A 25,234-nucleotide genomic window follows, 5' to 3' on the forward strand; every position below is an offset into this window, starting at 1 on the left:
AGAAATGATTTGATTGAAGTCTTAGTAAGCCTATATATATACGTATGTTAGGGATGTCAACGATTCATCGATGATCGATTCATTTTCGATAAGAGATGCAATGGATTAAAGCTATCGATGGTCAGTTAACCTATTTAATGTTGGACTGTGTGCGGCTCATGCGCAAAACACGTGCGAGCGGCTGCGAGTGACGGTGACCGAATATAAATGCATCATCATTCATTCATAATGTACAAATTAGGCGTTTAATGTGATTTAAACTTCAAAGGTACATTAAATTAAAAACAACACAAAGTTCTTCAACATGGAAAGTAAAATGTAGTAATTAAGTCATTTCCACAGATAATGATTTCATATCGTGCACTTTGCAGGGCTGCGGGACACAGTGACAGGGTATTCATTCCTACAAATTGTTAATTCGTTCCAACTTATTAATTTGTGGCAACTGTTCATGTTACATTAATTTTGTTCCTTAACCCATGATTTAACTGAATCGAGGGAACAAATTAATAAATCGAATGAATTCTTAATTCATGAAAAAATTTGACACTGTATAGATGCTTTAAAGAAAATGCATAGCCTATGTAAGTAATAGGCCTAAAATAAAAACGGTTTGTTTTCATAAAAAAAAAAAAAAAAAAAGTTCACGGAGAGGAAAGGATGACAATGCCCATTCTGTTGGGTTGCTTTATTTTACAAAATTTAACAAATCTTCTGTTTTTTTATTGAGTGCACAAATGAAAGGTAATACTTTTGCGGGTTATATCTTTTTTATTTTTTATGTCTGTTTGCTGTTTGCTTAAAGCTGTTTGATCGCGCTGGTGCTTCGCGTGTACCCCCCCCCCCACCACAAATATTCTAGCAATTCAAACTTACATCGAAGTCTGTTCATTATCAGAATAAAATACAGTTAACCAAACATATTAAAGGTTACAGTCAGTTTAAATAGACCTCAGTAAACCGACTCACTCTACTGTTATGCCAAGGACGTTTTTGCTCAGTGAAGAGGATATATCAAACAATATATGACATTGCTCCAAGCAGGTTTTTTATTTTTTTAAATTTTTTTATAGTGAATTGAGTTAAATTTTAGAAGCAGTTTAGTGTTAAGTAAATAATTGGACTTATTAATAACAATGCTTATTACAATAAACGTTTTTTTCTCCAAATAAAATATTTCATGTTTCAACGTCACCCATTGTATACAATTGCAGAGCTTTAATGCAAACATATTTTACATTTGAACTGATGATGCCAATCATTGGATATTACTGTTAGTCTTCATTCTTTCATTTATAAACATCATAACACTGATGCACATGCAATTATCTGTGATGTCTTTTACTTTGAGGTGCACGATTACACAAAGCATCCATCATATAAAGACTCTGCACATTATTCTATTCATTTGCTAGCCCACAGACAGCAGGAGAGATAGATAAATGAGAAGTGCAGATGAAATTGCCCTGTTGCTCTGTCTGTGGTACACCTTCTCTGATGTATTTACAATAGCCGACCCTTGCCTGCTGCTGGGAGAGGCTGGTTTATTCAATAACCAGCATAATGTGTTCTCAGTGTGTGTTGGTACACAGACGGGTGAATCTCCTCCTTTCCATGTGCATACAGCATACTCCCTCCCTCTCTCCCTCCCTCGTGTGCTCTCACCCCCTGCAAACGTACAGAGAACACGCAGTCTCTCTAACCGCGCCGGAGTGCTGGCTGGATTTGCCATAAGAACGAATGCCTTGACTTCAGTGGAGGAATGACTTAAGAGACGCTTGTGTTCTGTTGTCAACTTCCAAGTTTTTCAACTTTCTTTTTAACGGATACAAACAGCAAGAAAGTGACACTTCACTCTCCCAGGAAATGGCTCAGACAGGAGGCAGCCAGGACACGTTGGTGGTCCCGCCGAAGCAGCTCCACCACGGGGACCACGTGGGTTTGAATGAGGACCTGGTGCGCATTCTGAGAGAGAACCTGCTGCAGCAGGAGCGTCCCCGCCAACCCAGGAGCCGGAGAACCCCATCTTCAATATCCCCCAGGTTGTCTCCGACTACCCTGTCCCCGCGCAACTCTCCCAGGCTGCTCCGTCGCATGCTGCTTAATAACAACATCCACAAGCAGCGGCGCTTCACTGTGGCACACACCTGGTAAGGGTCCAGATGCTGTGCTTTCTTTGAGATTATAAGAAGATTAGTATGTATGATTAATTTTCAATAACTGAATATTGATTGACGGTATTAAATGTAGAATATTGGCCATAGGTGCATTTTTACAAAAAAAATTTTGTAAACTGGGAATTTAAATTTCCAGTGAGCCATGTGTTTGGTTACTTGTTTATGTTTATTTGGTTTTCTCCTTCTCTGTGTTCAGGTGGAATTTTATTCATATAAATCTTATAAATCAACATTTAATAGGTTCTTGTTATTTGTTATTGACAGTTCAGTTAATGAAGAAGCAGATTGTCTAAGTAAGCATAAACAGTGTTCTTTTTATGTGAAAAGAAGGATACTGAACATTCTCTCTCTGATGATCTGAATCTCTCTCACATGTTTCTTGATTCAATCATCATTCAATTATGATGTAGTCATTATTTGCAATGCATTAAATCACTGTATTAGTGAATGTTGTTGTTTATCATATGGTGAGGTAGTTGTAGCCCCCCTTAATCTCATTCTAGAAGATTAAGGCCTGTTCACAACAAAAATGATAACTATAAAGATTAGGGCTGCCCCCTAATAGTTGACTAACCATTAGTTGACAAAAAGAGGCTTGGTTGACCAAATTATATTAGTCACTTGATCACAGAAAAAAAGTGAAGTCACACAGTAAAGGACAGATTGTTAACGGCTGGTTTTGTGGTAATACAGTACATCGGGCAGGATATCCAAACGCTCGCCTATCATTCATCAACCTCAAATATGGCATCATCCAAAATGTCATATCATCTGTAAAATGTAAGTATTAGCAACTTTAAATTTGCCAACTTTTGAAGCTCAATCTAATGTTAAATTAGAGAAATGTGCGCTATTGAAATGTCTGTGCAGAGTGTGGAAGCTGAACAGCACCTCTTACTCCGGGACAGATGGAGGCACCGGTGCGCTCACATGCTCTTAAAATACTGTCATTTACAGTCATAATAAATAAAAAATATGAATTCATCTCTCGAATCAGTAAAGACTACATTTATTTGTGTGCACTCACAATAACAACAAAACATTGCACTTTTGTATAATAATAAATAATAAGTAAACAGGATGCGCTTTCTTGCATCTTGGTCTCTGTGAACTTGAGTGCGAAACTTCGGAACTCTGTGTATATTTGCCTTGCAGATATGAAAATATATCTATAGAGAGCAAAATGTCAAATTAACCAGTTCCAATGGAAAAACAAATATTCTCAGATTATGTAATCCGTAAAAAAACATGCATACAGGTGCATCAATACTGCGCAGATGATGAGTAGGTGTTGCCAACTTAATCTCAAAGAAAGCACTAGCTTATCATTGAATTGTTTAAAATGTTAATGCAGTCTCCTTGCTGTTTTTCCCTGACACATTTAGAATTATTATATCTTCCGGTGCAAGTTTATGGCAAGCTTTTTTTTTTCGTATGCGTGAGCGCTTATATGCTATTAAAGGCAGTTAAAGGCTCATTACAATGGTTTAATAGTGATTAATGATTAATAAATGTGCGATTAGTCGACTAATGCTTAAAATGAATGACTATGAAGTCGACCAGAAAAATCTTTAGTCGAGGGCAGCCCAAATAAAGATATCTATTAAGATCAGTATATTAGTGTCCACACCAGCGGACAATATCGTCTTTTTATTCTAAGTGCTTGTTCATCTGCCGATTTAAATTCTCAGACTCATTATAGCAGGATTGATTCGGTTTGAGCTTGGAAAAAAAAATCATTCTGATTTCAACTATATCATTTCTCTGTGGCTTTACCGTTATAGCTGTGGTGTGGACTCTGCTACCTGTATCTTTATTGTTATCTTTATAGTTATTATCCTTGGTGTGAACAGGTGTTAGCCTTGGGGCTTTTGTCACACCTTTTTGATCCTATTAGTCTCTTTGTGGCATTAACTTTTATATCTATCTCACTGTGTTTGATCAAACGTTTAACCTTAATCTGGTCATCTGAGTAACAAAGTTGATTCAACTGCACGCCTTGTTAAATCAGCATCAATGTACCTGCATCTCAGAGAGCAGGAAGAGATCGTACTGTACTGTCAGTGTTGATTCTGTTGTTGTGGTGTCATGGGACCTGCTGTTCCTGTATTAATCACCATCCATTGGTGAAAAAACGTGCCTTTATTACGTAAGAGACCAACGGCAGCTTCAGTTCAAGCCGTTCTGATTCATATGCATTCAGCTTGCTTTGGTTTCAAACGTGTTAATTCTCAGTCGATGCCGTTTGGCATAATTTCTGTGTCCCCAGCTTTACTTGCATAAGAGACTGCTTTGTTTTGTTTACAGATGTGCTACCTGGAGAGGCATCCCATACTTCACCCGCTCATTGAGTCAATGAGGTGGTGTTTAATGCAAATAATGCAATCAGCGAACCAACGACAATGCAGTGCAATGGGAGATTGTTGTGGTATTTTCTTTGCCTCTCCTTCATATACTGCACTTATACTGCACGTTCAGCAGTACATCATGGAAAGCCCTCATTAAAAGAAAATTTGATAAGCATTTATTCAGCCTTAGTTCTTTTGATTTAGTTTTATTCATTGAAAAAAAATGTCTCTAGCATAACATCACTTGCTCACGAGAAGACGAATAGATGAATGGGTGCCTTCAGAAAGTCCAAACAGCTGATAAAAACATCATAATAATCCACACCACTCCAGTCCATCAGTTATTGTGAACTTAAAAAGCTGCATCTTTCTAAAAAAGCCATTTCCAATATAAGTCCATAATCCAATATAAAACTTCATTCAGTGATGTCCTTTACCCTGTTGTTCTCTCACATCAAAATCTAGCCACATATTTGTTTAGAACTGTTTTGTACTGTTTTTGTTTTCACTTGAAAATGGTGCTTGATCTGTGCATATTTCTCTCCTGATTCAGATGAGATTATTTATTTAATGTCTTTTTGTTTATTATTATGGATAGAGGATTAGTATTTCAGCCGAAAGCAGCGGTTTGTTGTTAAAAACATCTGATGTTTAGAATAAATACGCTGCTTTTCGCTTCACAATACATTAGTTGATGGACTGTGGATTACTTGGACTCATTCAGACTGCACCCATTCACCGCAGAGGATCCATTGGTGAGCTAATGATGTAATGCTAAATTTCTCCAAATCTGTTCCCTTGAACAAACATATACTAATCTTCATCTTGGATGGCCTGAGTGTGAGTGATTACATTGTCAGCAAATATAACAAAAAAAAGTTCATTTTTGGGTGAACTATTCCTTTTAAAAATGAGCTTTGAACTTCCTAATTGTATAGAATGAAAACCTACTCTACATCTGTTTGCATGTGATGCGGTTGAACGCCAGATCACAGAATCACTCATACTGTTGCAGCCCTTTGAAACTGTCATGCATCTTCTAAAACTGCGTAAGACAGTGTTTGATGTTTAACTCTGCCTTTAAAGGAGTGCGTCTCCTGAGAGAAGCGCCGGTTTCCCCTTGGCTGTAATTTGGAGGTTCTATTTGCACTGCTGAAGTTTATTACCCCTTTATCTCTCAGAACATTTTTGTTCCTGGTGCAGCTTCCCTCTGCTACACATCTGATCTCAATTTACTTTCAATTTACTTGACATTTAATGTCAGAAGGCTTAGTTTGAAAAATGCAAGCTCAGCTTTTGAGATTGAATTGAGAATTCACATACACTACCATTCAAAAGTTTGGGGTCAGTACGATTAGTCACCATGCTCACAAAGCCAGCAATATGCATTTAAAAATATTAATATATTATAACATTGATTTCATTTTTAATATATTTTATATAAGTGAATATTGTAATGTTATTATAATTACAGTTTAAATTACTGTTTTCTATTGTAATATATATATAAATATACAATAACTGTTTTCCATTTAAGTATTTCGTTATAATATAATTAAAATTTAAAATGACACTTTTCTATTTGGAAATAATTATATTATTATTTTCTATTATTCCTTTGATGCAAAACTGAATTTTCTGCATCATTTATCAAGTCTTCAGTACCACATGATCCTTCATAAATCATGAATTCAAGAAACATTTATTATCATTATCAATGTTGAAAAGAGTTTAATTTAGTGGAAATGGGATCCTTTGATGAATAGACAGTTCAAGAGAATAGAATTGATTTGTAATAGAAATATTTTTTAACATGGTCTTTTCTGCCACATTTGATGACTTTAACATTAGCTGATATCAGAAAGCGGAAGTTACCATTGGTTGTGTTCACAGGTGACTTTGCGAACAGGAACAATTACCCACACACGCTGTACACAAACATACTGGGCTGCACTCCCATTATTTTACAACCACCGACTTATATTATCTCATCCATGATAGCTCATAAAATCCTCAAGCGCTGACCGCAACACAAAGCAGCTCTCTCCAAAGCTCACGTTTTCTCGCTGATAGGCATCACCGTGGTATTACGCTGTGTGTTTTTAGTCGAATTACAGCACTTTGCCAGTGAGGACCACATGAAGGACATTTGGTTGGCATCTCCAGGATGACTCAAGCCTGACTTGAGAAGATGCCACACATGGCGTGTAGTCATTGCACGAGACATCTGGCTCCTGACACATTCGGCATCACGAATCACCTGCATTTAATTGTAGAAAGCCAAATATTGACACAAATCTAGTTGAATAAATGAATTGGCATTGTTAGAGACTAGAATAATTAGTGCGACTTTTGTTTGTCTGTTCTGTGTGACTCATTGTACAGATATTTAATTAGTGCTAGTCAACATCATGCAAGTCCCACATCACAGCATGTGCCCGGCGTTGATGCTCTTCTAGTGTGAGACATGTTCTGGCTAGTTGCACATAGTGTTGGGCTAGCTACTTGGAAAATGTAGTGAGCTAAGCTAACAGTTACTCTTCATTGGTTCAAGCTTCACTACACTAAAGCTACAGCCCAGGAAAATGTAGCAAGCTAAGCTACAGCAACATGGCAAAAGTAGTTTACTACATCTAAGCAATTTTTCATTTTTATGTTGAGCCAACATCATACCAAGTCAGTGCTCTCTCAGTGATCAATAAAACTGTCAGTCAAACAGATAAACAGGCATATTAGTTTAGTTTATTTGTTTATTCAACAACTGTTCCAAACCAATTTGGCAACAAAAATCAGTATCATGTACTGGGCCGGATTTATCTCATACTGTGACATAGGCTAAAATAATTTTTGCTGTCAGCCGTAAACTATTGGTAGTTGGTGTTGTGGCTTTTATGTTCGCTAAACAAATACATTTATATAAATGGTAAAACTTCACAGTAAGATTAATTAATTAATATTAGTAATTATGTTAATCTCAAAATTTACCAATGCATTATTAAAATTAAAAGTTGTGTTTGTTAACATTAGTTAATGCACTGTTAACAAACAACCAGTGAATGACTGTATTTTCATTAACTAACATTAACAAAGATTAATAAATACTGTAATAAATGTATTGTTAATTGTGTGCTCATGTTAGTTAATACATTAGCTAACATTAACATTTCTTATTGAAAGTGAAAAAAGTTACGTGACATTCAGCCAAGTATGGTGGCCCATACTCAGAATTTGTGCTCTGCATTTAACCCATCCGAAGTGCACACACACAGAGCAGTGAACACATACACACACACACACACTGTGAGCACACACCCGCAGCAGTGGGCAGCCATTTATGCTGTTAGTCTATGTTAAGGGCTGTTGCGTTTCCATTACAGATTCGCGCAAAACTTTTGTGTTTTTTTTTTTCTAAATATCGATAAACAAAACGAAATTACGGCGTTTTCATTAACCAATGTTTTTTTTCCTCTCGCGATCAGTCATTCCATAAATCATGGCAACGGATATCAAAGCAACCAGGCTAGACAATATATTATTATTATCTCCAGGTTCAGGTTTGTGTGTGTGTGTGTCCACCTCCAGGTCCAGTTTTGTGTGTGTGTGAGCCTGTGTGTGTCTGAGTCTGTGTGTGAGTGAGTCTTTTTGAATGTTTGAGTGTGTCAGTAAGTTTGTGAGTTTGAGTGTGTGTGTGTGTATGTGTGTGTGTGTATGTGTGTCCATCTTCAGGGCCAGGTTTGTGTGTGTGTGAGCAAAATTTGCAACAAGAAGTCTGTGGAGCAGTCATAGCATAGAAAGTGTATCAATGGCATAGCAATGTAGCAATAGCAATGTCTTTTAAAGGGATAGTTCCCCCAAAAATGAAAATTCTGCCTCAGGTGGTTCCAAACCTGTATAAGTTTCTTTGTTCTGCTGAACACAAAGGAAGATATTTGGAAGAATGTTTGTAACCAAACAGATCTCGTCCCCATTGACTACCATGTTATATATTCTTTCCTACTATGGAAGTCAATGGGGACCGAGATCTGTTTGATTCTGTCATTCTTCCAAATATCTCCAAATATAACCAAATTATCAATTATTATTAATTATATATATATATATAATTAAATTACATATTTAATATATATTTCCACGCATGAAATTATCAATTATTATTAATTATATATATAAAATTAAATATATATATAACTTAAATATAATATATTTAACTTAACCCCCCCGGTCCCCGGTCCCCAAACACCACACCACCGCAAATAGAATCTAATTCTGTGGTAAACACTGAAGTAGATAAATTCTGAATGTGTCGTGTGTCCATATTGCACCTAAATAGGACACTGCACTCCCTTAGGTCCGCAGAAAGTCGATTGGATGAATGGTTTTTGACATAATATAATTGCAGACAGACAGACACACAGAGATTCCTGTCTTTTATTAGAGAGAAGAATGTTCAGTCCCTCCTTCCGAAGCTTCGAATATTCAGAGTTGATTACTACTGAAGCTTCGGAGCTCAAAAAATTGTATTCAGACCAGCTCTAAAAATCGTATAGAATTTATGAATGGAATGATACAATGACTCGGTACTTGTTTCATTATTGGATGAATCAGTGTTTTTGAATAATTTTTTTTGAATTAATGATTCAAAGACAAATGCATTTTTAACAGCTCTTTTTCACCACCTAAAAATAAAAGATGTAGACACAGGAATTGATAGGTGAATTTGACATTTAATTTAGCAACAAGTATCCGACTCCTGACTTTAAGTATCTGATACTGGAATTGGATTTGATTTTCAATTCTCAGCCCTATTTATTCCTATAATGGCAAAGATGAATTTTCATTTATTATGTTATTATAAATACAATTTAAAATAATTTTTCTATTTGAATGTATTTTGAAATATAATTTGCTCTAATGATGGCAAAGCTGAATTTTTCATTATGATTATTACTAAAATTACTCTTTTCTATTGGAATATTTTTATATGTGTTATATACACACATTATAATATTGTTATCATTACAATTTAAAAATAGTTGTTTACTACTACTATATATATATATATATATATATATATATATATATATATATATATATATAAATTTTTTTTTTTTTTACAAATTTCTGACACAAAGCTGTATTTTCAACATCATTAGTCCAGTCTTCAGTCACATGATCCTTCAGAACTCATTCTGATATGTTGAAACACGTTGTCCCTGGGAAGGTGTAATGTTTGAGTGAAGTCTATTTCAGTTTAGCATATGTCTGTGTTTGATTTGTTCTCTGATTGCTCATAAATCATGTTGACAGCTTTACCAGAGATACAGCAGTATTGATGCTGCCTGTTGTGCCGGCTGAATATTCACTGTACGATCTGTGTGTATTGGAATTGACAGTACAATCTGAGATGTTCTCCATGGGATTCTTGCTGCTGCTGTTCTTCGGCTTACATTTCATAGAAAATGGAGATAAAAAATAGAGCTGTCCACAATGATTGATTGAGCAGATAGAGGGGATCATAGACAAATAAAGAGCATCATAACCATGACACTAGTGGTATTAAATGGTCTGATTTACTTGATTTATTTTTGAACCGTGAAGGAATTATTCAGGGTTAAATACAACTTACTGAAGCTCAAAAATCAAACAAGATCTGTGGCATGTTTATTATCACAGAACAATTTAAAATAAATAAATTTGGTCACTGTATATAAGTAAAAATACATTTATAGTAATCAGGGTTTTTCCTTGGTCAAAACAGGTCTGTGTTGGTGTCTGCGGTCATCCACACACAGTAAAAGTACCCTACCAGAATGATCGTCCAGCCCAATATTGACCATAATTGAAAGAAATGCAAAGAAACAGCTAATCATTTAGCTAACTGATAGTCTAATTTTCTACCATATCTTTGAATAAAATTAGCAGCTTAAAATATTATAAAATATTAAAATAAAATATTAAGCAGCACAATAATAATATAGTTTTAATAATTAAAAAGAAACCCCAGCAGTAAATCAGCATATTAGCATGATTTCTGAAGGATCATGTGACACTGAAGACTGGAATAAATTCAGATTTGCATCACAGGAATAAATTACATTTTAAAATTATTCAAACAGAAAGCTGTAATTTTAAATGATAGTAATATTTCACAATATTTCCACAGTTTTTACTGTATTTTTGATCAAATAAATGCAGCCTTGATGAGAAGAGTTGAATTGAATTGAATCCAGTGCAGGCTTTTCTAAACGGCACTGATGTGATTATCGCTCACCATGATACAGGTGTATGTTGTCATGTTGTACTTCAACACACTATTAGTGTGTTTTTAGTAAATTTGTTTATTTATAGAGAATCACTGACGAAGTTGAGCCAGTTGTGTTAAAATGTATTAATTGATGATAGTTAATCTCAATCAGTCATGTATGAATCATAAACTCCCTTCTCTGAAACAGTAGCAGATAATTTCCTGAAACAAAAAGATTTCAGAGCTCACTTTCAGATGTCAGATGACTAGTCTGTGCTCGTCTCCTTTGAGTGAGAGCAACATTAAAAAGACGCGGATCTGTAATGGGCAAGGGTTCAGTTCATTTAGCCCGAGTTAACCCTCTGGAGTCTAAGGGTATTTTTGGGGCCTTGAGAAGTTTTGTCATGCCCTGACATTTGTGTTTTTTTCAGTTTCTTATAAATATCTAAATTGGTAAAGTCTAATATCACTGTAATCAGCACAAACTGGGCTATAATAATATGTGAAATGCATGCATGTACATGATTGTATTTTTGAGAAAAAAAATGTTATGCATGGTTAGTGAAAAACTAAAAATGTTAAATCACTTGAATAAGGCCATAAAACACATACATAAATTTGGTTGCCGGAAAAGTTGAGGACTGGAGCTTGTAGCCTAGAATTTTTCTTTCTGAATGATGTGAAAATCATCTTGTTTACTCACTCACAGAAAACAATATATTGATTTAAATTTTCTAAAACACTTTTTGTTGGTAAAAGTCATATGCGAGTAGGCGTCAACTATCATGAATATCATTGTGATTTACACCTGAGAAGACAAAGGCCTGCATAATGAGCTGCATAATGAGCCTCCCATTCAACTGTGCCACTCTGAGGGAGGACTTACAAGAAAGAATGTGAGAACAAAATAAAAGTATATAATTTTATGTTTGTAGTTTATTAAGAATATATTTAATTATCCCACAACATAATTTAATATCCACTTGGGGGAGCAGTTAAACAGTTTATTAGGAACAATCAAAGCTGACTTTCAAATTTTTTGGCATCCTTTCTCTAGTCACACAATCCTTCAGAAATCCTTTTAACAATCTTATTTTCTACCAAATAAACCCCATTTATTATTATCATCATTATTATTATTATTATTATTAATGTTGAAAAGAGCTGAGAATATTTTTCAGTTTTTTTTAGGGGGAATAAATTGAAAGAACTGCATTGTTTTTTACATTTGTTAGAGTTATCTCTATTTGTCACATTTATATTATTTACATCAAGCTTTTGAATGGTATAGTAGGGTATATTGTTATTGAAACTTCATAATGTTTCACTTGATTATACATTTAGTCAGGAATTATAGTTTGGAAAAAGTATTTGGAAAAAGTCTAACTAGTAAAATGTTTACACGTTATGTGAAAACTAGTACAAATAAATAAAAAGAGACTTACTCACGTTTATGATCTCTGCTGAATAAAGTGCTTCAGTCTTTTTTCTGAGGAAATCCATTTCTCAAATCCTCAACCACATCACATCCTTTTTGGGGTGATTTATGTCTTATTCCTCTCATCGCGAAGCAAACAGTAAAATAAAATAAAAACTTGAAGAACAGTCTCGCTGCTTTTCCTTCTGTGTGGGCGTATTCAAGCCGCGCGCTTCAGTTTGAATCTGAATAGCGCGTTCAGCGCGGGGGCGTGGTCACATTAGATATAATGAGCGGAGATATGAAAAACAGACATGGCGTTGTTTTCATATGGATTACTTTATCTCAGAATATTTGTTTTCGGCAGCACTTGTTTAGTTTAAAAGTAGACATTCCAGGCTTTCTATAGATATCTCTCTCATGTCTCTTCGTTGAGTATTCACGGAGTTACAGTTCATTTTAATGAAATGTTTGTACATGACGATCAGCGGAGACAAAGACTGTAGACAGCGCACCTTGTGTGTTATCTTTATTTTATAAGTGCACAAAGGTTTTTTGTTATTATGTCTGTATCCAAAAAAAACTAGACCCTTTACAGATTCGATTGATGTATTGCTCTTATCTGTACGATTAAAACTGAGAGTGTAATTTAAGTTCTTTTCGGGGTTATCAGGTGAAAATGACTCAAAACGCATATATGCGTTAATCGACTCGAAAGGGTTAAGCTGCTGCAAAGGTGCTCGGGGAGCGAGATGTAAAGAAAGAATGCAATCTTATCTCTTTCACATGGCCAGGAGAGAGCGTGATGGTCTCCTTTGAGTGCTCACACTCGAACCTGCTTCATTTCAATATGAAAGTGGACCGCTGCATCCAGCGCCGTATCCCAGCTCCCACTGCAGCGGTGGACTGAATGGATCCTGCCCCTTCAGAACTCATCCCATCATTCATGTCTTCTCGCTTGATAGTCCGCCTCATTAGCATTCCTCACATCAGCACCGAGCGCACAACACGCAGCCTTTATTTGCTATTACGTGAGCTCCAATGTGCGTCTTGAGATACCAGGGCTCCAGACTAACTTTTTACACTAGGAGCACAGTGGCCCCCAACTGAAAATTTTAGGGGCACAACCAGAAAATTTAGGGGCGCACACCGTAAATCAACATGCTAACCAAATCTACTAATTTCCACTGTATTACTAATAAATACTTTAATAATAGATGCAGAAATTACAATGTGCCGTTTCAAATTCAGTGTCACATTTTATTCTGCACTTTTGAAGATGCAACAAGGTAAACTGACAGCACCATCGCTGTCATGACAATACAAATAGTAAACAAAATTCCATACACTCAGAATAAAAAATGTGCATAGTAAAAAAGTTTGTGTGCATGCTTTATCGTTGTTGTATGTTTCGTTAAGTTTTAAGCCATTCTTCCTTTGAAGGTCGAGCTGGCTTTTGTATTTGGTGAAAGGTAGTTCTAATGCTTATAGTACCTCAGTATCTGAATTCTTACAGCCAGTCTTCTCGAAAATGGTGAGTGTGGACCAGGGCCGGCCCTGACCAATTTGCAAGATTTTACCTGGCGCCTCATGCATATATATATATATATATATATATATATATATATATATACACACACACACACACACACACACACACACACACACACATTACAGCAGAACTGTTTCCAACACTCATAATAAATCATCATATTAGAATGATTTCTAAAGGATCATGTGATAGACTGGATGTCACATGTGACACTGAAGAATGGAGTAATGATGCTGAAAATTCAGCTTTGAATCACAGAAATAAATGATAATTTAAAGTATAATAAATTGAAAACAAATTATTTTAAGTTGTAATAATATAACACAATATTACATTTTTTCTGTATTTTTGATCAAATAAATGCAGGCTTGATGAGCAGAAGAAACTTCTTTCAAAAACATTAAAAATAGTAATGTTTCCAAACTTTTGGCCTGTACTGTATCCCCCCAAAACTGCACAACTGTAGAGTAAAACATTATTTAAAAAAAAGTGATAATAAAAAATGCGTCTTAATACTGACAAGATTGTACAAAATCACAGTCTGGGGACTCAGATCTCAGAACAACTGCTAACATTAAGTTTAAGGTAAAAATAACTGCCATGACATTATTGTATCTTACTCCTATTCAATAAATTGTTCTTTCACTACATCTCTTTACCTCTGTCTTTATCCTCTTCTCTTCTTTTTGGCAGTGTATCTATCGCAGACTATGCTCATTTATAATGTGTCATGTAAATTCGGTCTTCCGTCACAATCAGGAAACTTTCACCGTGTCTAGAACTGGCGCGAGCTTCCAGGCCCGTTTCTACGAGCTGTGTGTTAACAAAAGCAGTGCTGTATACATTGGATGCGGCGTCGGGCACGCTACACAACAAATTACCAACAACTGATCGTGCGCGCACTCTGTTTCTGACACACTTCAAGCACTCGATGGGCGGGGGAAGATTGAAGAGCCAGATTTTTTTTTTTTTTTTTGCTTTATTTGGAAGTGTTTTGAATTAATGGTTTTTAAATAGTAGCCTATTATAAAAAAAAAATATTAAAAAAAAAAAAAATCACTCGTTCACTCATTCTGGCGCCCCTATGGATGAGTGGCGCCCTTAGCATTTGCCTATACCACGGGCCGGCCCTGGTGCGGACTTTTTTAGCCACACCAACCTCTGACTCTGAATCATCATCTGACGGTGACACTAGGCTCTGGCACTGGTACACTAGCCGCAGGTCGGAAGAACGAATCAATAGTTCGCTTGCTCATAGCTCAGACGCACGCACATATCAGGTTGTGATGATATTTGTCTCGGTTTCCTTCCCACAGATGTTTACGCCCGCTCAATTATCTCTAGGCCCCTCCCCCTCCACACATTTTAGCCACTTACAGTGGCCATTCCCTATTCTTCTCACACGCATTTGCCGCCTCACAGACAGGCATCACTCAATGAGACGCGAGTGTGTGCAAGTGTGTGTGTGTGTTTGCGTGCGTGCGTGTGCAAATCTACTGGTCGCACATGTGCGACTGGATGTAAAATTCAGTCGCACACTCTCAAAATTTGGTCGCAAAATGCGATTTATATATTTATTTATATATTTATTTTTGGCCTGTGGATCACATCCTTGGCATTTATTTCCCCGGCAACGACATTTTCCGTGAACTCCTCGAGCTTGTGCTCTTTAGCCCGAGGTCCTAATAGCATGGCACGCTCCGTGCACTTTAATGGCCTGCCCACTGGAAGAGGGGCTGTAAATGTGTTCAGGAATCGATCAGCCCGTGGTGATGTCATCAGCTCACTCTCCATAAAAACACAGAACTGGAGCCATGAGGGAAAACTCCCCCGCTGCCAGTATTTACTGTCTGATAATAATGTGTGCGGCAGTGCCGAGTCATAATAGAAAGGTTTCTGTTTTTTGTTGCCTTGAGATCCACCAGTGTTTCCTAGAGTTCTGTTTAAGCAACAGAACAGCTGCAAACACAGAACGTAATTGGTATTAAATATATCTAAAAAAAAATTATAGTACATTTGAATGTTTTCCTTGGTTGAAATATTTTTCACAATAACATTTCTATTTGCGTATTTTTATCATTAACAACACAAACACTGAGTCAGTTTGTGCTTCTTACATTACTTAACTAACCAATCTGACCACTCTGAGTTATGATTCATTAAAAGAATCAGCTTATAAGAGTCATTTGTTTGTAAATTAGACTTGACCTTGCTGAAACAAATTATTATGAATCATTCAAAAACAGAAGTAAAGAGATTAAATCTGCATTTTCCCCTTAACTTAAATACTATTCATTACAACAAATTTCATTTTGTAAATGTAACGTTAGCATCACATTGTGATAAGCATATATTTAATCAGATGATAGTTGAAAAACAACCCTGACAGTTCAGAAGTCATTTGTTTGTGAATCAGAATTAACTTGACAAATCTCTTGTAGAGTGAACGGTTTTTTTTGTTTTTATTTTTTATTAATCCTTCAAAAATACTCTTTTAAGTTACTGAATCAGTATGATAGATCCTTCATGAATGGACCCTGAATTCACAGAATCAGTCAACTATTAATTAAATCAACCCAAACTCAAAACTAAAGCAGACTTTATGTACCTAAAAAAAAAAGTTATTAAATAAAATAACATTCCTTATTAGTTGTCATGTGACAGTAAGAAAATATATTAAAAAAGTGGTTGTATGTAATAATTTAATTTTGTAATGTGTTCCTTTATGTTTGTATTAAAAATAAATGTATAATTAAAACATAAGCAGCAAATAAATAAATCAATCATAAAAACATTAAATCCGTGGTCAGTGGTCAGTCTTAGTCCTGAAGAGCACACATGCAGTAATTGCATGTTTGTGTCGTATAAACATGCAGCAGAATAGCTCGGCTTTATTTATGCTAAGCCAAACACCGTGACGGGAAACAATTTTCCAGCACACATGATAAACGGCTTTCACTCAGAAGTAATTGGCTTTAATAGTGGAAAAATATCCACAGCATGTGTTTATCTGCGAGGGCTAGTTACTTAATCAGAGCTGTTAAAACCTGCTGTCATTTAAAACCATGAGAAGCTAGCAAGGTCAAGCATCAATATTAATATAGAGCTCATACTTAGTTAAGCAATTTAATAAATGATTTTTATTATGCGTTGGTGTATAATTCATCTTTTTCGAGTCAAACTGTACTTGATTGCTTTATATTGAGAGACCTGAATCTGTTTTGAAAATGGGAATCGAATGCCTCGGATGTTTTTTTTCTCTCTCTCTATTTGTATGGTTTTTATTGAGTTATATGATAGTCTCTTTGTCTTTAGTCTCTTTGTTGTGGTAGTTGTGTGTGTGACCACTAGGGGGATGCAGTGGACACGGTGTTGTATGTTACCGGTCATGACTGTTTACTGAATAGGATTGAGCTCAAATCCTCACTTTGGCTTGTGATTTCAAATAAAACCCTGTTTTCTATGTAAAGCTGCTGTCTTCAGCCTCAAAATGCTGTTTCGAGTAGCCTGTCCTGAAATGACAACATGACATGTGCTAAATGTGTTCCCTAATTTCTCCTGCTCGTTCTGTACCTTCAGAGAGCAGAATTATTAGGACATGAAAGTGAATTTGTATGCATCAGCAGAGGTGAAGTCGTGCGTAGGCTGTCTGTCAGGCTAAAGTGCTCAGTTAAAAGCAGATTGGAGCCCCTAATTAAAAAAGGAGCCAAAAATAAATGGGACACAAGGATCGACTGAAGATTTTTTTCAGCCACTAATGTAAATAAAGCTTATACCATGCTTGTCATAGTGAGACTGTCAGTCAGGTGACACTAAGCTTCAGTATCTTCAAGTGTTTTACAGTACAGGTCAGTCTTTCTGTGTTTCTCCATCACGGATCGTTTGTGCTCTTTTACGACTAATTGCATGTTAGCTCAGAATGCAAAAGCAAACATTTACCATGAACTGTAACTTTGCGCAAATACATGAAGCCAGTGACCCTGTGGTGTGCACAAAATGTTGTTTGTCTAGATGTACTGGATGTTTTTCAACCCATGTAAAAAAAGGCTTTTAGGCTTTATTTATATTTTTGACTTAATGATAAATTGCATTAACTTACCGTTGCATTTATGCAGTCCGTGCCTATAACTGTCATTGAATGCAATTAAAAAGCCATTTTTTATCAAATAATTAAATTGCATTTAAATTGCATTAAATGCTAGTTGTGTGTGACATGATACCCTGAGTTTTCAACCATATAGAAAACTGAATTATGGTTATTTATACACATTTTAAAACTATAATATTAAAATATTAATATTAATTTTGTATTCATCCTGTATTTATATTTGTCCATTATTATTAATCAGGATACATCCACTGCCAGTCGTTTTTTCATTATTATATTAACAAAATAATAAAAAAATGCATTAATTTGCATTAAATCATAGTTTTATTTGACATGCTACATTTTTCCCCCTGCTATATAGAAAGCAGAATTATGATGATTTATGTGCACATTTTCCATATTTACTTGATTTAGCCTGTATTTGTATTTGTTCATCACTGTCATTCGGGCTATGTCCATTGCCAGTAGTTGTTTTTATTTTATTCATAAAAAAAAAAACACAAAAGTTTCACAGTAGAGTGGTGTTCAATATTTACTCTGTTACTATGGAGTGAACCATGTGACTGAGTGTTTGTAATCACATATTTGGCACCGATGAGGCATTTTAATATTGAACATTGCCAAGCGACGGTGTTTTGTTTACAGTTTGATTGACGTAGCGCATGGATATGCCTGTTTTAATGTAAATATCATAAGATCATAAGATCCTCTCGACAAGAAAATACTTGTGCACACATGGCACAGTCTGTCTACAAACGGAAAAGTGTTAAAGCATGTGACATTGACATCGCCGCCTCAGTCAAACTTTACCAGCATCTTTGAACTCTGGTTATGTTTGAAAACTAATTTGCATCCATCGAGTTACAGCTCTCGTAACGAATGCCACAGGACCAGATTTGGTTGTTTTAAACGCGCACTAACCAAAATCAAGCATTAAAAGATTTATAGCTTCATTTATGAGAAATGGGTGCAAGGTTTACGGTCACTGTGTGGCTAGCATGCTAAAATGGATTTCATATTCTGCAGCTTAGCTTTGATCCGAGCTGAGCGTGACATCTGGCCCGACCCGTCTAACACTGCTTTGCTCTGTAAAGTTGTTTTATATACTTAATGGTCTGTTTTCTGATGTAAGCAGAGACCAACATACACCAAACCTTATTACAAAGCTTTAAATAATAGTCAGGCTGGGCCTGGTGAATATGAAAGGATGCAGTGTTAAGCATTAAAAATATGTTTGCAATTAGCTGTGGGCTCATAATGCTTTATGATACACCTTAGAAAAGGATCGTGAAATGAAGAGATGCCCAAACTGTGTTTGGTGATTTAAGAGCTTGCTGAGAGTATATACAGTATATATACAATGCTGCCCACTAATATTGGCACCCTTGAAAACAATTTAACATCCCTGAGAAGAATGTCTGGAGTCAGACTTGCCTGACGAGGGTTTCTTAGCAGTAAACTGACCACTTTCCAGTCCAAGTTGAACGTCCTTCAAGGACTGCACATCCACACTTTGCTTTGCCATCCTTATTCTGCTCTGTCACTCATGGACAACCTGCCTGTTATGTCTGAGGGCTGTATATTTACCATCGGTTAGCCTGTTCTGAGGACCGTTATGCACATGCTGCTATCATCACAGCCCTAGATATACTTCAGAGATATTTTACTCATTAGAATTTCTAGGGGTGCCAATAATGGTAACCAACATGCATTGGAGAAAATCATTTATTTCTCAATGTGTTTCCATGTTCTTTAATGTGAGTCTGGGCAGGGGAAGAGAGCGAGCGAGAGAGAGATAGAGAGAGTGTTTGCAAACTTGTAGACAGTCACAGGAGTGTGTTCAACCAAAGTCCCTTTCTTGGTTTGACTTGAGGCTCAGACGATCGCTGTATGACATCAAAGCACCGCGAGAGCTACAGAGAGCAGATGGCTCTGCGTGCTCTCGAAATGCTCTCGCGGTACTTTGATGTCCGATCAGTCTGGGTGCTGCTGCTTCAAATCAAACACAGCTCGTCTCACAGTTGGCCCGTTTTTACGGCAAATTTACCCTCACATCCACATGTAAACATGTCGTTGGCGTGGTAGTTCTTCATTGTGAGTTAAACAGACACAAAGTTCACAATTTGTGATAGAATATTGACTGTTTTTGCTCAAGTTCACTGACTAAATTTTAATCAAAGCCACAAGCAGAGCTGTTTTGTGTCTCTGAGCAACACAGCTGCGTTTTGATGCTTACATGAATCTCTGTTTTTGAACCAATCAAATCAATGATTCAGTAAACCATTCATAAAGACAGCCTCATTTTTGAATTAATCAGCTGCTTGAATGAATGATTAACGACTCACTTATTAGAACAGACATTTATCGTCATCTACTCAGGGTTTGGTTTCATATTTAAAAGTATAGCATTTTTCCCAACATTTTCAATTTATTTGAATGAATGTTCCGTTTGTACTGCTCGCAAAGAGAAGTATGTACACTGATGATTACAGGAGTTGCACTGTCTAAAAAGTTTGTGATTTAAATGTGCAAGCATATGTGCATATGAGAAATGAAGCATATGTTGTCTTTCCTGTATTTTGTTGTCGGAGTGCACCAGAATGCTTTATTTACATATTTAATTCTCAAAAATGTTCTTTTGGTGGATGATGTCATATTCTGAACTATGTAATATAATACCCAGGGCTGTCACTTTTAGTTCGAAAATTGATTGCACAATCGATCGGACCAACCCCAAAAAAAAGTTTCAAAAATGAAAATAGGGAATCGATTTGAACCAAATATGTACACTATTAATTTTAAAATAATCAAACAATTAAAAAATATAGATGTAACAAAACTCACAACCAAGCAGAAAAAGAAAATAAAGAATTCCGAGAGTGCAGTATGCGTTGAGAAAATACCAGCAATTTTACACACCTATAAGACCCAGTGACGTCGAAAGCATCCTCTTATGCTGCGTTCACATGAAACGCGAATAGAGCGTCTGGCGCAAATGATTTCAATGTTAAGTCAATGTAAAGACGCGTAAACACGCGTATTGAGGTCTCGCGGTGCGGTAGATGCGAATTCGCTTCATTCGCGCATCTAGTTACAGGAGATTCTGAGTTATGAAAAGGACCATTGGAGCTGAAAGCAACCGGCTTTTGTGGTGGAAAATTGGCATTAATACCCCCACCTTGCGCAGCTGTACCTGAGTGTCCCGGGACATCAGTGCGGTCGGAGTGCGTCTTCTCAACAGCTGGATATATAGTGAATAAAAAAATGCTCTGCTCTGGACCCCGAAAATGTTGAACGACTTTGTTTTCCTGTCCAATAAATTTGTAATGGCAGCCGTCCCATCTGCATATATATTTTTTCGAGAATGTTGCACTCCTGTTGCTTTTTGTTATTCTGCACGAAACTTCATGCCAATAAATAAGAAATATGGTTGACTTGTGCGTTTCCAGCGCTCTTTACTTTCGTCCGTTATTTGACGTTGAAAAAGGAAACGTCTTTTTTTAGACATGGAAAATCGATTTTACAATCGATTCAATGAACACTTATGTCTTAAAAATCGAAAATGATTTTTTCACAAAAGTGACAGCCCTAATAATACCTTGTAGAGAGTATTGGCACTTTGATCATATCTGAATGTTATGAACGGTTATGAAATATAAAATAATATAATAATATGGAAAGTAATTTCAGGCGGAGTGCTCAACACAGCTCTTTGTTTTGGATGGATTAGTCCACCCTCCCTCTCAGAAGAAGGCCATGCAGAGCAGGCTGCAGACAGAGAGAGAGGGAACGTGTGAGGGAATTATTGGGAGCAGCCAGAATGCCTGGACTCAGACTGACGCAGGCAGGACAGCTGATGACGTGGGGAGTGAGAGACTCGGGCTTCTGTGCTCCAAAGCTGCCGCTGTGCTCCACCAGCAGAAGCATCTGCTTCTACTTTTACATCAGCATTTTTAATTCCCCCTACTCGCGAACGCCACAGTGTTCATTAGGAGATGTTTTTCTATCTGCTGGAATTCAGACGTCATCACTCAGCACTTTGTCAGATGCAGTGTTTGTCTTTCATTCACCCACACACACATCTTAAGGGTGTGGATTGAGAGCTTTAGTTGACACCATGAGCTTTTGGCCTAAAGTGACACAGATGACAACCATATTTGTCAGTATAGTGCTGCTAGAAGTGCTTAATTTGTAATGATTTTTATTTTATTTATAGCATTTTCAAGTCCATGTTTATTTATTTATTCTAAAAACATATTGTAAATAAATTGTAAACAGTGTATAATAATAATAATAATGTACAAATTTACTGTATATTATTGGTGTGTGTGTGTCTACAGGGCTCCAGACTGCGACAAATGGTCGCATTTTGCGACCAAATTTTGAGAGTGTGCGACTGAATTTTACATCCAGTCGCACATGTGCGACCAGTAGATTTGCACACGCACGCACGCACGCACACACACTTGCACACACACTTGCACACATACTAATGAGACGCGAGTGTGTGCTCGCGTCTCATTAGTCTGTGAGGCGGCAAATGCGTGTGAGAAGAATAGGGAATGGCCACTGCAAGTGGCTAAAATGTGTGGAGGGGGAGGGGCCTAGAGATAATTGAGCGCGCGTAAACATCTGTGGGAAGGAAACAGAGACAAATATCATCACAACCTGATATGTGCGTGCGTCTGAGCTATGAGCAAGCGAACTATTGATTCGTTCTTCCGACCTGCGGCTAGTGTACCAGTGCCAGAGCCTAGTGTCACCGTCAGATGATGATTCAGAGTCAGAGGTTGGTGTGGCTAAAAAAAGTCCGCACCAGGGCCGGCCCGCGGCATAGGCAAATGCTAAGGGCGCCACTCATCCATAGGGGCGCCCAGAATGAGTGAACTTTTTTTTTTTTTTTTTACCTATATTTTTTTATAATAGGATACTATTTAAAAACCAATAATTCGAAAACACTTCCAAATAAAGCAAAAAAAAAAAAAAAAAAAAAAAGTCTGGCTCTTCAATCTTCCCCCACCCATCGAGTGCTTGAAGTGCGTCAGAAACAGACGCGCGCGCACGATTAGTTGTTGGTAATTTGTTGTTGTAGCGTGCCCGACGCCACATCCAATGTAGACAGCACTGTTTTTGTTAAACACACAGCTCGTAGAAACGGGCCTGGCGGCTCGCGCCCGTTCTAGACACGGTGAAAGTTTCCTGATTGTGACGCAAGGCCGAATTTACATGACACATTATAAATGATCATAGTCTGCGATAGATACACTGCCAAAAAGAGAGAAGAGGATAAAGACAGAGGTAAAGAGATGTAGTGAAAGAACAATTTATTGAATAGGAGTAAGATACAATAATGTCATGGCAGTTATTTTTACCTTAACTTAATGTTAGCAGTTGTTCTGAGTTCTGAGTCCCCAGACTGTGATTTGAATAACACATGTGCATGTATAAATTTACGAAAATATGTCAGGTTTATATATTAAATATATTTATATATAATATAATTCTGTAAATACATGTAATTATTTTCAGTGTATATTTATATACTGTGGTTCCACTTTATTTTTTGTTGGTGAAAATTCTAGTGGCCTAAGACTTTTGCACTGCACTGTACATAATAAACGTAGTACACACACACATATTATGTGAAGAACTTTTATTTTTGATGCGATTAATTGCGATTAATCGTTTGACAGCACTAATCAGATTACGTAACGAGTAAAAGATTAAACATTTAAATAACATTTTCAAATAAGTGACACAATCCAATATTGTGGGAGAATAAAAGAGCTACGTTCTGTGATCTTACAGACACAGTCGTCACTTTTGTGCTCTTGTTTTCTCTTGCCTCTCAGAAGTTCTCCAGCAGGAACCCCTTCCCGTTTGAGGACGAGGAGATCGTCCGAATCAACCCCGGGAGCGCTGGCTGATCACAGGCTACGAGGACTATCGATACGCCGCCGTGCCGGACAAGTTCACTCAACACTCGGACTCGTACGTTCACATCGCTAAGAACGAACCCTTAAAGCATGACTACAGCTACCCCTACGTGCCCAGCTCCGACTTCAGCCAGTGCGACCTCAAGAGCCACTGCGGAGGCGTAGTGGCCACCCAGCCGCCGGCGTTCAAGCTCAAGGGCAAGCGAAGGAAAGAGGACGGAGAGCGATCGCGCTGCGTCTACTGTCGGGACATGTTCAACCATGAGGAGAACCGGCGCGGGCAGTGCCACGACGCCCCTGACCCCATCCGGACCTGCATCCACCGGGTCAGCTTCATGTGGTGCGCCGACAGCATGCTCTACCACTGCATGTCCGACCCGGAGGGAGAGTACTCGGACCCGTGCTCATGCGACTCCAGCGAGGAGCGTTTCTGCCTCCGCTGGACGGCCCTTCTGGGTCTGTCGCTGTTGGCGCCTTGTCTGTGCTGCTACCCTCCGCTCCATGGGTGCCACCGCTGCGGCGTGGCCTGCGGTTGCTGCGGAGGGAAGCACAAGGCCGTCGGCTAAACGAACCCTAAACACGCCCCTTGGAACGCTAGCACTGAGATGCGCAGGAGCAGACTGTACTTCACTTTACGTTCTCTCCTGGCTCCAGAAAACAGTTGGTGCATTGAAAACGTTCTCTCTTAGTTGTTTTTATAAATATGAAAGTATATATATATGTGTATGTTCTTTTCTTTTCCTTTTGTTGTGGATGCTTCTCTCAGTTCCTCGGCTCTCCTGGAGCCCTCATGTCATTGCATTACTTATGCAGGTACTTTATATTTTTTACACTGATTTGACTTTTCAAGAACTTGAATCGCTTGTTGTTTATACGGCGCGCAGTCGTTTGGGAGGAAGTTGCTGTTTACTCTTCCTGAACAGGTCCGTACATAAACTGGCATTTATATCCCAAGCCCTTTAACCGTTCAGAACAATAACAGTGAGATTAGCTCGAGACACTAAAAAAGTCGGAAACGTCCGTTTGTAGTGCGATTGTGGGAGAGCGTGTCGATGCATGCATGCGTGTTGTAAAGGAATGATAACATTGTATCACAGCATAGTATTGTCGTTATTATATTTAAGCCAAATTTACATAAGCTGCATCCAGAGTATATGTAAATACTGTATGTGTTTCAAATTGAACTATTGTAATCATCTTCGAGAGCCACAGCTGCGCTTCAGACATGGACATTCGCCTTAGAGTTGACTTCTTTTGGACGCGAGGGTGGCTTTTGAGTCTGATGCATATTTGATATCCAAAGATTATTTTTGTCATATTTATTCTCGCAGTTAATCGAATCACCAGCCAAAGGAAGGAAAATAAAAATTGAGAGAGAAATCATCAGACTGTAGGCAAAAAAGCACCGCCATATGGACAAAGAGAGGAGTTTCCAGTGAGCCCACGCCGCTT

At 37.4% G+C, this 25,234-nt stretch overlaps 1 pseudogene; it reads left to right on the plus strand.

The window, feature by feature from the left end:
* Positions 1 to 1,866: 1,866 nt before the first annotated feature.
* Positions 1,867 to 25,005, plus strand: LOC113080250 (sprouty-related, EVH1 domain-containing protein 2 pseudogene; annotated as a pseudogene).
* The last annotated feature ends 229 nt before the right edge of the window (positions 25,006 to 25,234 follow it).

The sequence above is a fragment of the Carassius auratus genome, unplaced genomic scaffold (assembly GCF_003368295.1).
Source record: "Carassius auratus strain Wakin unplaced genomic scaffold, ASM336829v1 scaf_tig00030536, whole genome shotgun sequence".
In the NCBI taxonomy this organism is placed as follows: Eukaryota; Metazoa; Chordata; class Actinopteri; order Cypriniformes; family Cyprinidae; genus Carassius; species Carassius auratus.